Source organism: Phocoena sinus, chromosome 9, assembly GCF_008692025.1.
Source record: "Phocoena sinus isolate mPhoSin1 chromosome 9, mPhoSin1.pri, whole genome shotgun sequence".
Lineage (NCBI taxonomy): Eukaryota > Metazoa > Chordata > Mammalia > Artiodactyla > Phocoenidae > Phocoena > Phocoena sinus.
Genome location: NC_045771.1, coordinates 98,189,129 through 98,203,055, shown reverse-complemented (window position 1 = coordinate 98,203,055; position 13,927 = coordinate 98,189,129). Strand labels below are relative to the sequence as shown.

Sequence of the window (13,927 nt, the reverse complement as noted above, 5' to 3'; positions counted from 1 at the left end):
CGTCTGGGCTTATCCACAGGAGCCGCGCCGCCCTGGGGACACTGTCACCCTTCCAGGACCTCGGTTTCCTCCTCTGGCCTCCACTCCTCCTCCTCTTGGTGGAGCTGCCCCTGGCCTCAGACCCACTGGCCACACTGTATCTGAGAAACCATGTTCTAGACACTTGGACTGAGGCCCCACTCCTCCCTCAATCCCTTTCACAGCCCCTCCCTCCCACTCTGCTTCAGAAAGAAAACAAAAGATCGGAATTTAGATCCTGCTTGGAACCAGGTAGGACACCTTACTTATGAGGGTGAACATGGGGCAGGGAGGGGGCACAAGAAGCCCCTCCCTCCCTCCAGCAGCCCCCAGGCTGGGCCCACAGCCCCTCGGCCTCGGCCTGTCCGGCCAATGGAGGAGGCTCCGACGGGGCCACGTGGACGCCTGGCATCGCCCACCCGGAGCAGGGTCTGGGTGCAGCCACCAGGCCCTGAGACCCTCCTAGACCGCAGGTCCACCCTGCAGTGTGAGACCACATCCCTGACCGGGGGCAGACGCTCCTCCGTGACACCCTCTGAAGGACAATGAGAGCAGCAGTAGGGCAACAGTCACAGACCCTAAAAGCCCAGCCCGCCTCCCGGCCCGGGGTGTGGGTGTCAGGGCTTCACCGCCTTGGCTCCAGGTGACACATTTATTTTAAGATGGGAGAATGTATCTGATGCACTGGAAGAGTCTCCCCAGGCGACGCATCCCCACATACACTTCTGAGGAGGGAGGCCAGGCCCAGGCCCGCCAGACGCCAGGTGGAGCGGAGCGTGTTTGCCCAGGCAAGCCAGGCTGTGGCCGGGGCCCTGGGTCCTGAGCGAGGCCCGTGTCTGTGCTGGGGGCTCCACCCACTGTGGTCCCCACGCGGCTCAAGGCTGGACAGACCTCCACACTCAGGAGGGACATCGCAAGAGCGCAGCTGTCCACGGCCACACGGGGAGAGGACCCTCCGAGACAGAAGTGCCGGTCCGAGCGTGTGTTCGGGGACAGCCTCAGGGACGGAAAGCCCCACTGCCCAGGGCACGGGAGCTGGTGTGCGACCTGAGCGTGCACGGGAGGACGTCGGTCATTCCTTAGCAGAGGGGCCTCTGGGGACAAGCCCGAGCGCGGCCCGTGGAGAGGAGCCTCTGCGGGTGGCCGGCTGTCCTGAGGTGGAGGGAACTCGGCAGGGGGCTCACTCGGACCACCATCAAAGGACCACCTGGAAGGTTCCAGAGACTGTCACCGCCCTGAGATGCAAGGTGGGAAAACAAAAGCAGCTGGACGACAGGGCAGGCCGCCCAGGAAGGGCCCTGGGAACACACAGGGCAGCTGTGCCCTCTCCCGCAGCCCCAGTGTCGTGGGCGTCTACAACCCTGGGCCCCTGAACCCCAGAGCCCCGCATAGAGGTGTTGGGGAAAAGGCGAGTCCCAGGGCCTGCAAGACAGCTGCCTGGCCTCACATCCTGGCTCTGCCTCTCGGAGCGGTTAGTCAAGCTCCGTCACAATCCCATCCCGTCTGTCAGGGCAAAAATCACACCAACTTCCTCACCAGGGTGTTCTGAGAAGGGGACGAACATCTCAGGCCCTGGCTGACCCTCAGGGGTCCCTACTTGGTACCACGCCTCCCAGCACCTCCGGTGACAGCTCTTCACGGCTTCGCTCTCTTGTCTCCTGCATCTTTGAAATCTGTCACCTGTACCTGGAAAACCAGTCAGGTGCTGCCCAAGCCAAATCAAACAAGCGAAACTGTGCTTCCCCGGCGCCCGTCTCACTCCTTCCTGCACCGTCGGTGATCTGCACATGCCCCGTCTCACAGCCTCGGAACCGACCGCTCTCCCTGAGCAAGCCACAGCCTCCCCCCGGGGGCCCCTGCGGAAGGGAGCCCACCCCACTCTTGGTCTCTCCATCACCTCGGCTGCCCGGCACCATCTGGAGTTAGAACAGGGAAACCGAGGCAGCCACCAGGAGGGAAGGAAGGACTGAAAAGGCAGAGGGACACTCACCGGCCCCAGACTCAAGAGGTGATGAAGAGGCAGGTGCCAATCCCAGAGGACAGAGGAGAAGGCAGCTGGTGGCCCAGGTGTGCACACCCAGCGAGCGAGGGGCGCCGGACACATTGCTGCGGCAGTCAGTGCTGTCCCCAGATCCCTTCTCCACCACCAGCACCACAATCCAGCCCCTTATTCTCACTGGGGGACTTGGAGACGTGGAGTGAAGACTACATTGCCCAGCTTCCTGTGCAGCTAGATGTGGCCAAGGAGATAGGAGTTGAAGGGTCCTGTGAAAGCTTCTGGAATATTCCCTAAGGACAGCTTGTTCTTCTTCCCTCTTCTCTGCTGCTGCTGGGGATACAGTCGTGATGGCTGGATCTATACCGACCATCGTTGTTCAGGAGGATGAAGGCCACACACCAGTGATGGCAGAGACCATTTAACTGGATGGAGACTGGGGTGTGAGGGCTACACGGATCAGATCTGCCACGTCGGCCATAAAGCGCCTTCCCCGGAATACGTATGTAAGAGACAAGAGTTATCTCACCTGGGGAAGCCGCTGTCATATGAAGTTCCTAAATGCAGGTTGTATTTCTGACCAAGGGCCCAGCATGAACTCCATCCACAGGATTAGTGGTAGTGCCTAAAGCCAGCACACATTAATAATCGAGACTAGAGAGACGTACACAACCTCTCCCACGGGGAGCAGAGCAGCCACGTGAAAAGACCAAGCACCCATCCCCGATTAAAAACAAAAAAAAAATCCAGCGAACAACCTAAGACAAAGTAGCTCACTGACATCATAAAAATAAGACCTGAAATCCAATTCCAAACACAGCCCTAAAGCCTCAGGCAGCAATGAAACCTTCATTACATTAGGAGCAGACAGCTACGCTAATGAGTTCTAACCAGTGAAATAAGATACAAAGCCAGAAATCAAAGGGACAAATTTATGCATATGGATCATATAAAATATCCCAGCGTCCTATGAAGGCTATATAAAAACCTCAGTGTTTTTCTTGATTATCAAAAATGGGACTTAAACGTATTATCCTTAATAAACATTAGATATTTAAACAACAATTGTGAGGACTCTGCTTCCGGAAAGATGGAGATGTACTTTTCCCTGTCCCCCCCACTAAGTACACCAGAAGTCCGGGACGTTACACATAAAACAGTCATCCAAGGCTGTGAAAGGCAGAGAGGAGGTGGCAGAAACCTCAGGACCAGGGATGGCATGGAGATAAGTCCTTGGACTTTCTGAGACTGAGTGCTGGACATGTGGATGGCCCAGAGATGCCGACAGGCATGGCAGTAAGCTCCAACAAAAGTCGGCTCTGTCTAATCAAAGGATCAGGATAGGGGCAGCCTTGTGAGAAAACTGTTATACAAGAATGGTCCCACTCCAGGCACACCTCCAAAAATATCTGCAAACCTCCACCCTCCCCAGGCTGTGAGGAAGCACCAACCCCAGGCTGGGGTGTCAGAGAGGCCATGCAGGAACCCCTGCCTTTGGCCTCCCCCATCTGGTAACACGTGGCACACCTCTCACACTGTTCCACATAGTCCGTGAAGACCAAAGGCTTTCCTGCTCCTTCCAAGTCACAAGCCAGAGCTCTCTCCTGCACAGCAGTAAGGAGGTATCCCCACCCCCATGAACCCCAACCGAGGCCCAGTGTGGAGCCTGGACTTACAGCCCCACTAGGAAGTACTGGGGTGGTGGTCCCCACTTTCAAAGAAGACACATAGTCTCATAGGTAATACCCCAACTGTCCAGGTTCCAATCAGAAATCACTCATCATACAAAGAACCAGAACAATCTCAACGAATGAAGATAGTCAACAGACACCGACACCAAACGACAGTATAACCAGAATAACTAACAAGATTTGAAAGCAGTCATCCTAAGAATGATTCAACGAACTACTACAAACATGTCTGAAAAAGCGAAAAAACAGAAACTCTCAGCAAAGAAATAGAAGACACAAAAAAAGAATCAAATGGAAATTTTATGGAAATCAAATGGAAAAAGATCTGAAATCAAAAGCTCAACAAATGGCAACAACAACAGAATGGGGAGGACAAGGGAAAGCTCAGTGAACTTGAAGACGAAACAGTAGAAATTAACCAAACTGAAAAACAGAATGGAAAAATAATAGAAGAGAAGAAACAACCCAGACGTCCATCAACGGATGAATGGATAAACACAGCGTGGTCCATCCACACAGTGGAATACTATTCAGCTATAACAGGAATGAAGCACCGACCCATGCTACAACATGGATGCACCCTGAGAACAGTACGCAAAGTGAAAGAAGCCAGACACAAAAGGCCACATACTGTGTGATTCCATTTATTGCTACATGAAATGTCCTGAGCAGGCAAACCCACAGAGACAGAACATAGATTAGTGGCGTCTAGGTCTGGGAAGAGCAGATGGGGGGTGATCACGAATGGGTACAGGTTTCTTTTGGGGGCAATGAGAATATTCAAAAATTAGATTATTGTGACGGTTACACACTCAAAATATCAAAAAAAAACATTTAGTTGTTTTGAACTTTACATTGAACTTAATAGTACTGATACATAAACTATAGATCAATAGACTTTTTTAAATTAAAAATAAATAGCAACTATAGTGGTTTCAAAAGATGCTGTGAATGAGTCAGACCTCTTTAAAAATCCATCCTATATCACTGAAAAGGAAATTTGCTTCCTCTTGATAAATTTCCTCACAATGGGAAATCAAAATTGTCCCATTTACCTTGTTAGGATGACAACTGAATATGTGCTTTGTAAACAGCTGTAGGTAATTTTAGAATTATGACTTAATAATGGTATTTGAGGAATATCAGGGCCTTTGGAGCAGTGGTCTGTACAGTCAGGGCAAGGACGCTGATCTCAGGAGTAGGACCTTGCAAGCCCAGGCTCCCTGGCTGGGCTATGGGGAAGGGCAGGAAAGGAGACCCCCAAGGAGCTAAGGGGTGACCTTCAGAGGCCTCTCACCCCCTTCCCTAGGATCACCAGCTCTGACAGGCTCAGACCTAAGGGTTAGACCCTGGTGGGGAGCTGTGATCATCTAAGGCTCCCAGGTGGTCCCTGCCCCCCAGTTGAGCAGCCCTTCCAGCTCTACCCCAACTCTCACCAAGCTGAAGGAAGACAGAGCTGCAGCTTACCAACCTGCCAGCCCTGACTGGAAAGCAATACCTGTGCGCCCCACCCCCATTTGCTTTATGAATACCACCCAGTGCTCCCCATCTCCCAGTCCCTACCTGGCAAACTCCTACACATCCTTCAAAGCCCCAACCAAATACTCTTCCAGTGCACGTCCCACCCTCCCTACACATAGCATGCCCCTCGGACATGCCCATCCTCCATCTGGGCCTCCCCACTGGGGCCAACTGCTGCTCTCTGTCTCCCATCCAGTTACACCACATCTTGCTGAGACCAGGTTCCCTCCATCCCAGGGTCTCCAGAGCCGTGGGCCAAGCATTCAGATGTGCAGAGTCATGAATGACTACCCCCACAGGGATTCCAGCTGGGCCTCTCCCAACCCACTCAGGCACCAAGAGGCAAAGGGCCTCGGGGCTGACACCACTCATGAACGCAAGACTGGGGACACAGGGACTGCTCCCCTGCATGTCAGTCTGAGCTGCATAACTGAGATTCTGGAATCCTAGCTCCATCCTCCAGAATCATGAGTAAGTTATCCTGCACTCAAGAGGAGTTTCTGTCCTATGGATGATCACCTTGGAAAGGTGTTTTCCTTCGAAGTTTGTAGGACTCAGCTGTCAAACCACTGGGGCCTGGTGATGGCTTTTTGGCAAACTTTTCATTACTGAGTCAATCGTTTTAATGATCATAGGATGTTTCAGGCTTTCTTTTTCTTCTAGAATCAGTTTTAGTAACTAACACCATTCTGGGAATTTGTCCATTTTGTCTAAGTTTTCAAATATTCTGGCAAAAAAAAGAAAAAAAAAAACCTCTTAGTGTTTCCCTCTCATCTATTTTTAACCTGGCTTTATCCCTAGGGCGTGTGCTTTCCCATCCCGGATCATCTCGTACCTGCTCTTTCTTCTTGGTCAGTCTCTCTAAAGTTTTTCTGTGTCAAAGAACCAATTTTTGATGCTTTTGTCTGAAACTGAAAGAGTCCTGTTAAAAGACCCCTCACAGCCCTTTGGAATACTTTAATCCAGATATCAATCAACCCAAAACATCTGTGTGAGCCTTTTTTTGTGGCTGAAGAGACACGAGGATGTAAAGGGAGAAAGCGGGCCACAGCTGGTTTGGGGGGGATTCTGGGCTTTGGCCTCTGCTCTCCTCACTCTGCCACCAACGGCTTTGTCACTTGCGTTATTGGCCTTCCCACATCATTTAAATTCTCCGAGCCAGCCCCAGTTCTCGGATTTACAAAACGGAACAAAGTTTTTACATGCTTAACTGCAATACAGGGGCCTGAAATTAGTTTTAAAGATCTAAGAACCCAGAGGAGAGAACACCTTCCAATCAAACACATTCCTCTCTTCTGCCACAACCCCGCGGGACAGGACAGAGTCTGGCAGCCCTGCGTAGGGGCCGCTGTCTGTTTTGATTCGGTGGGAGGAGGGGTCACTGACGACTCAGGTAGCTTTTTCAAAATATAGCAGAGAACCTTCTAGAAGTAGAGTGCATCCAATGAAGCAGACAGGCCCCCTGCCCAACCTCTCCAGCCCCTCTGGTTCTGCGGGCTGCCCTGGGGAGGACAGAACGCTACTAATATTCCCACTTGTGAAAACGCTGGAGGAGGCCTTGCTCTTGGAGACTGGTCTGGGGAGACCATGCCTGTCCGTGTCTGCAGGGAACAGGGCAGGAGATAAAAAACACTCAGATTTTGTAGCCAAAGCAGTTGGACTTTCTTTTAAAATAGAAACTGCAGGGCTGTTAATTCTAAACCATATGGGAGGGGAGGAGATGCTCCCGATTTCTGGCACAATTATCACTGTCTTCTCAGTGTTGCTGCAAAAATCAGTGATTACAGGCACGGAATGCCCACGGGTCCTTCCTGGCTGCAGGCGGGTGAGAGGTAAGAGCTCACAGTGGCATCCTTACCTAAGTCAGAGACTCTTTCCAAGGTTTGAGGTGAAGCGCACCCTAAAATCTACGTAACTGAATCACTTTGCTGTACACCTGAAACTAACCCAGTATTGTAAACCAACTATACGTCAATAAAAAAAAGAAGCAACCGATCAACCTGGGCGAGAACAGCGTTGGCATCAGATTTGTACAGAGTGGGGAAGGGCCTGCGAATCCCGTCTAAGTTACTGCCCGGGATTCTGCAGTGGGAGCCATGCTTCTCAACAATTTCCATCTGCTGATTCCTGTCCCGGAACAAAAGGGTCCAGCAGCTGGGACAGGCGAGGGTTCTAAGGTTGCGTGTCTGCATTTCACAGCAGGTCCCTCACTCGCCCCTCCCGCAAACCCTGGCCGGCCAGTGGTGGCCACACAAATGCAGGCCTGTCCTGCAGGTGCATCCCAGAGAGAGGACGTCTAGGGGGGCTCCGGAGAAACTCCTGCTTCGGGTCATGAAGCACAATCTCGTCCTGCCTACAGAAGCCTCCTCGGCATACCTGGGTGGACACTCATCCGGGGAGAGAGGAAAGAACAACCCGCCCGGCTTCTAGGGCAAGTCCTACCTCCGCACTGACCCCCCAACCTGCGTCTGACCAGCTCTCTGTCCTGCTCAGACACATCAGGGGTCCCGCCAGGCGGTCCGGTGCGCCACCTTCCACCGAGGGCAAAGCCCTGCCTCCCTCTCACCTTCTCCCATCTCCTTCCAGCTGAGGCCACAACAAACTACACGCCGCCCCTTGACCACCAAGCACATGCCCCGCCCCGTCTCACCGCTCATGCGCCTCCCTGACTCGGCCTTGCTCGAGGACCCCATTCCCAGCCCCTGCAGCCCAAACCCGGCATCTCCCTGCCTCCCCCCAGAAGCCTGTGGGGCACAGCTGCCGCCACACAGTGGACCTTCTGGAGCTGGACGCCCCACCCCACCCCCTCCCAGAACTGGACCACGTCCGCAGTATCCTCTCCCAGAACCCCCTTCCAGAACCAGGGTGCATCCACCAATATCCCCTCACATCACCTAGGGTGCCGCCTTACTGGGTCAGGGCCTGGAGAAGACTCTGGAAGCGGCTACGGGACTGGATTGCTCTGTTACTTGAGCTGAAGCATGAAAACACAGACAAGCCCATATGGTCAGGGCGTCCCTCACCTGCAACTCAGGGGGCTGAGGTTTTCACACTGACACGGAGGTGTGAGTTGGGCAGAGCTGCCTGGCCACCTTCAGGCTCCCCCGGCCTGGCCAGGCCGTCCCCTGGCAGGCTTTGATGTACCGAGTGCTTACTGGTGCTTGAGAACCCTGAAGACGTGGCTGAGCCCTACCTGAGCCCGAGTGCTTGCCTTCTGCCCCCCAAAGAGACAGGGCTCCCTGAGCTAAAAACAGGCGTCCCAGCCAGAGGCAGGGAGTAACCTGAGTGCCAGGGACAAGGCCTCCCAGGGAGAGAGTTGTCCGGTGATACGACCCGCAGGTTCCAATCAAAAAAATATAGCAAGTCAGGATACTGCCTCGCCCCCTCTCAGGACCAGCCAAGGGAACTCACGGGGGTGACCCAACCGCACTTCTGCATTTCGTGTGCTCAGCTTTCCCAGCAACAGATGAAACCACAGAGGAAAATGACTGATACGGTGGAATATGCGAAAGATTGAGGTTTTACACAAAGAAAAGCAGAGCTAGAGGAACAGACTTGGGGAACACCAGTCTTTCCCTAGTGAGTGGCTCGTTCAAACCCACAGGAAAGTCAGAGCATGAATCAGAACACACGCTCCACAGAGAAACACAACCGGTAAGCACGCATGGAAAAGTGGCCACCGCACAAGGAACTGGCATCTGAGTAAACGGCGGGTACCGAGTTCTAACAGGAAGAGAGGAGGGAAGGACGGACGGAGGGAGGGAGAAAGTGGGTCACGTGCAACACTGGGGATACACACCAGAACCCTGAACGCTGGGCCCACCCCAGCTTTCCCAGCCATGGGACTGGGCAGGCCTGAGAATCTGCATTTCTGGCAGGCTCCCTCTGACGCCAACCCTGTCGGCCCCAGGACCCCACTCAACCACTGCTACCCAGAGCTGGGTGTAACTAAGTATTACTTATAAGATAAAATGAAGCACAAAGTGTTTTGGAAAATACCCAGGACAGGGAGAGAAATGACACGTAATATTTGCACTCCTGAGAATGTAACCAAGGATACTTCAAGTCTATATGAATAAAGATGCTTATGAGAAAGAAACATTTTTAAAAACATGGTGTCTAAAAGTCAGATTCGGAGACCTGCATGAAGACGAGGAGGCAGCAGCTGTCTTAGGTTACCTTTAGGGCACCAGTGGATACACCTATGGGAAATGTTAAGTCAAAATGCAGAAAATAAAATTATGTATACACCAAAATGACGAAGATGAGGGGAGAGAATGTGCATAAGGACGGAAACTTGAAAATACAGAGCACTCAGCTGGGTTCATGGGATTGGGTGACATTTATCATTTTGCACATTTCCTGCTTAAGAACATCAGGTCAGCGGTTAGAACTCAGACCCGTCGCTGAGCTTCCGTGAGTCTGGGACTGAGAAGCTCCTTGCTCTCGGAGCTGCAGAGAGGTGACACACGTACAGCGGCAAAGGCTAGGTTCGCAGCAAGCACGAGTGCCTGCTCGGCCACTGTGTTCCCTGGACGGGAGTGTGCATGCAGGGGGAGGGATGTGCACTTGCGGAACCCACACACGCAGGCAGCAAGAGTGGCCACGCCACGGCCAGCACCCTCGCCATCAACAGATGGGACCCACTGGAGGGGCAGAGGGCACACCAAGCATTCGAAAATGTTTTAAGGGTAGATGCTAGACAGTCTATAGGAAAGGCAGCCAGAATAAGAAAAGAAACGCAAGACAGAACCAGAGAAAGCGGATCCAGACAAAACCATACTTCAAAAAGAGTCATGTACCCCAATGTTCACAGCAGCACTATTTACAATAGCCAAGACATGGACGCAACCTAAGTGCCCCTTGATAGATGAATGGATAAAGAAGGTGTGGTACAGTTTCAAGATGGTGGAGTAGAAGGACGTGTGCTCTCACTCCCTCTTGCGAGAGCACCGAATCACAACTAACTGCTGGACAATCATCGACAGGAAGACACTGGAACTCACCAAAAAATACACCCCACATCCAAAGACAAAGGATACGCCGCAATGAGACGGTAGGAGGGTGCAGTCACAAAACAATCAAATCCCACAACCGCTGGGTAGGTGACTCACGAACTGGAGAACACTTATACCACCGAAGTCCACCCACTGGAGTGAAGGTTCTGAGCCCCACGTCAGGCTTCCCAACCTGGGGGTCTGGCAATGGGAGGAGGAATCCCTAGAGGATCAGACTTTCAAGCCTGGTGGGATTTGACTGCAGGACTTCACCAGGACTGGGGGAAACAGAGACTCCACTCTTGGAGGGCACACACAAAGCAGTGTGCGCACTGGGACCCAGGGGAAGGAGGAGTGACCCCATAGGAGACTGAACCAGACCTACATGCTACTGTTGGAGGGTCTCCTGCAGAGGCGGGGGGCGGCTGTGGCTCACCGTGGGGACAAGGACACTGGCAGCAGAAGTTCTGGGAAGTACTCCTTGGCATGAGCCCTCCCAGAGTCTGCCATTAGCCCCACCAAAGAGCCTGTAGGGTCCAGTGCTGGGTCGCCTCAGGCCAAACACCAACAAGGAGGGAATTCAGCCCCACCCATCAGCAGACAAGCAGATTAAAGTTTTACTGAGCTCTGCCCACCAGAGCAACAGCCAGCTCTACCCACCACCAGTCCCTCCCATCAGGAAGCTTGCACAAGCCTCTTAGATAGCCTCATCCACCAGAGGGCAGACAGCAGAAGCAAGAACTACAATCCTGCAGCCTGTGGAACGAAAACCACATTCACAGAAAGACAGACAAAATGAAAAGGCAGAGGGCTATGTACCAGATGAAGGAACAAGATAAAACCCCAGAAAAACAACTGAATGAGGTGGAGATAGGCAACCTTCCATAAAAAGAATTCAGAATAATGACAGTGAAGATGATCCAGGACCTAAGAAAAAGAATGGAGGCAAAGATCGAGAAGATGCAAGAAACGTTTAACAAACACCTAGAAATATTAAAGAACTAACAAACAGAGATGAATAATACAATAACTGAAATGAAAAATACACTAGAAGGAATCAATAGCAGAATAACTGAGGCAGAAGAACGGATAAGTGACCTGGAAGACAGAATGCTGGAATTCACTGCTGTGGAACAGAATAAAGAAAAAAGAATAAAAAGGAATGAAGACAGCCTAAGAGACCTCTGGGACAACATTAAACACACCAACGTTCTCATTATAGGCGTCCCAGAAGGAGAATAGAGAGAGAAAGGGCCCAAGAAAATACCTGAAGAGATTATAGTCGAAAACTTCCCTAACATGGGAAAGGAAAGAGCCACCCAAGTCCAGAAAGCACAGAGAATCCCAGGAGGATAAACCCAAGGAGAAACACGCTGAGACATATAGTAAGCAAATTGACAAAAATTAAACACAAAGAAAAACTATTAAAAGCACAAGGGAAAAATGACAAATAATATACAAAGGAACTCCCATAAGTTAACAGCTGATTTCTCAGCAGAAACTCTACAAACCAGGAGGGAGTGGCACAATATATTTAAAGTGATGAAAGGGAAGAAACTACAACCAAGGTTACTCTACCTGGCAAGGATCTCATTCACATTCGACAGAGAAAAGCTTTACAGACAAGCAAAAGCTAAAAGAATTCAGCATCACCAAACCAGCGCTACAACAAATGCTAAAGGAACTTCTCTAAGTGGGAAACACAAGAGAAGAAAAGGACCTACAAAAACAAACCCAGAACAATTAAGAAAATGGTATTAGAAGTACAAATATCAATAATTACCTTAAACGTGAATGGATTAAATGCTCCAAACAAAAGACACGGGCTCGCTGAATGGATACAAAAACAAGACCCATATATATGCTGTCTACAAGAGACCCACTTCAGACCTAGGGACATATACAGACTGAAAGTGAGGGGATGCAAAAAGATGTTCCCTGCAAAAGGAAATCAAAAAAAAGCTGGAGTAGCAATACTCATACCAGATAAAATAGACTTTAAAGTAAAGAATGTTACAAGAGACAAGGAAGGACACTACATAATGATCAAGGGATCGATCCAAGAAGAAGATATAACAATTATAAATATATATGCACCCAACACAGGAGCACCTCAATACATAAGGCAAATGCTAACAGCTATAAAAGAGGAAATCGGCAGTAACACAATAATAGTGGGGGACTTTAACACCTCACTTACACCAATGGACAGATCACCCAGACAGAAAATTAATAAGGAAACACAAGCTTTAAATGACACAATAGACCAAACAGATTTAAATGATATTTATAGGACATTGATCTGAAAATAGCAGATTACACTTTCCTCTCAAGTGCACATGGAACATTCTCCAGGATAGATCACATTTTGGGTCACAAATCAAGCCTCGGTAAATTTAAGAAAAAAGAAATCATATCAAGCATTTTTTCGGACCACTACACTATGATATTAGAAATCAATTACAAGGGAAAAAAAGGTGAGAAACACAAATGCATGGAGACTAAACAATACGTTACTAAATAACCAAGAGATCAGTGAAGAGATCAAAGAGGAAGTCAAAAAATACCTAGAGACAAATGACAATGAAGACACGATGATCCAAAACCGATGGGATGCAGCAAAAGCAGTTCTAAGAGGGAAGTTTATAGCTATACAAGCCTACCTCAAGAAACAAGAAAAATCTCAAATAAACAATCTAACGTTACACCTAAAGGAATCAGAGAAAGAAGAACAAACAAAACCCAAAGTTAGTAGAAGGAAAGAAATCATAAAGATCAGAGCAGAAATAAATGAAATAGAAACAAAGAAAACAATAGCAAAGATAAATAAAACTAAAAGCTGGTTCTTTGAGAAGATAAACAAAATTGATAAACCTTTAGCCAAACTCGTCAAGAAAAAGAGGGAGAGGACTCAAATCAATAAAATTAGAAATGAAAAAGAAGTTACAACGAACACCGCAGAAATACAAAGCATCATAAGAGACTACAAGCAGCTCTATGCCAATAAAACGGACAACCTGGAAGAAATGGACAAATTCTTAGAAAGGTATAACCTTCCAAGACTGAACCAGGAAGTAATAGAAAATATGAACAGACCAATCACAAGTAATGACATTGAAACTGTGGTTAAAAATCTTCCAACAAACCGAAGTCCAGGACCAGATGGCTTCACAGGTGAATTCTACCAAACATTTAGAAAAGAGCTAACACCCACCCTTCTCAAACCCTTGAAAAAAATTGCAGAGGAAGGAACATTCCAAAACTCATTCTATGAGGCCACCATCACTGTGATACCAAAACCAGACAAAGATACTACAAAAAAAGAAAATTACACACCAATATCACCGATGAATACAGATGCAAAAATCCTCAACAAAATACTAGCAAACAGAATCCAACAACACATTAAAAGGATCATACACCATGATCAATTGGGATTTATCCCAGGGATGCAAGGATTCTTCAATATACGCAAATCCACCAATGTGATATGCCATATTAACAAACTGAAGAATAAAACCATATGATCATCTCAATAGATGCAGGAAAAGGTTTTGACAAAATTCAACATACATTTATGATAAAATCTCTCCAGAAAGTGGGCATAAAGGGAACCGACCTCAACAAATAAAGGCCATATATGACAAACCCACAGCAAACATCATTCTCAATTGGTGAAAAACTGAAAGCATTTCCTCTAAGAT

General features: G+C 49.4%; 1 protein-coding gene across 1 annotated transcript in view; it reads right to left on the bottom strand.

Annotated features, from left to right (window-relative positions):
* ADCY1 (adenylate cyclase 1) overlaps positions 1-13,927 on the bottom strand; it is a 114,908-nt gene that overhangs the window by 76,385 nt on the left and 24,596 nt on the right. The window lies entirely within an intron of this gene.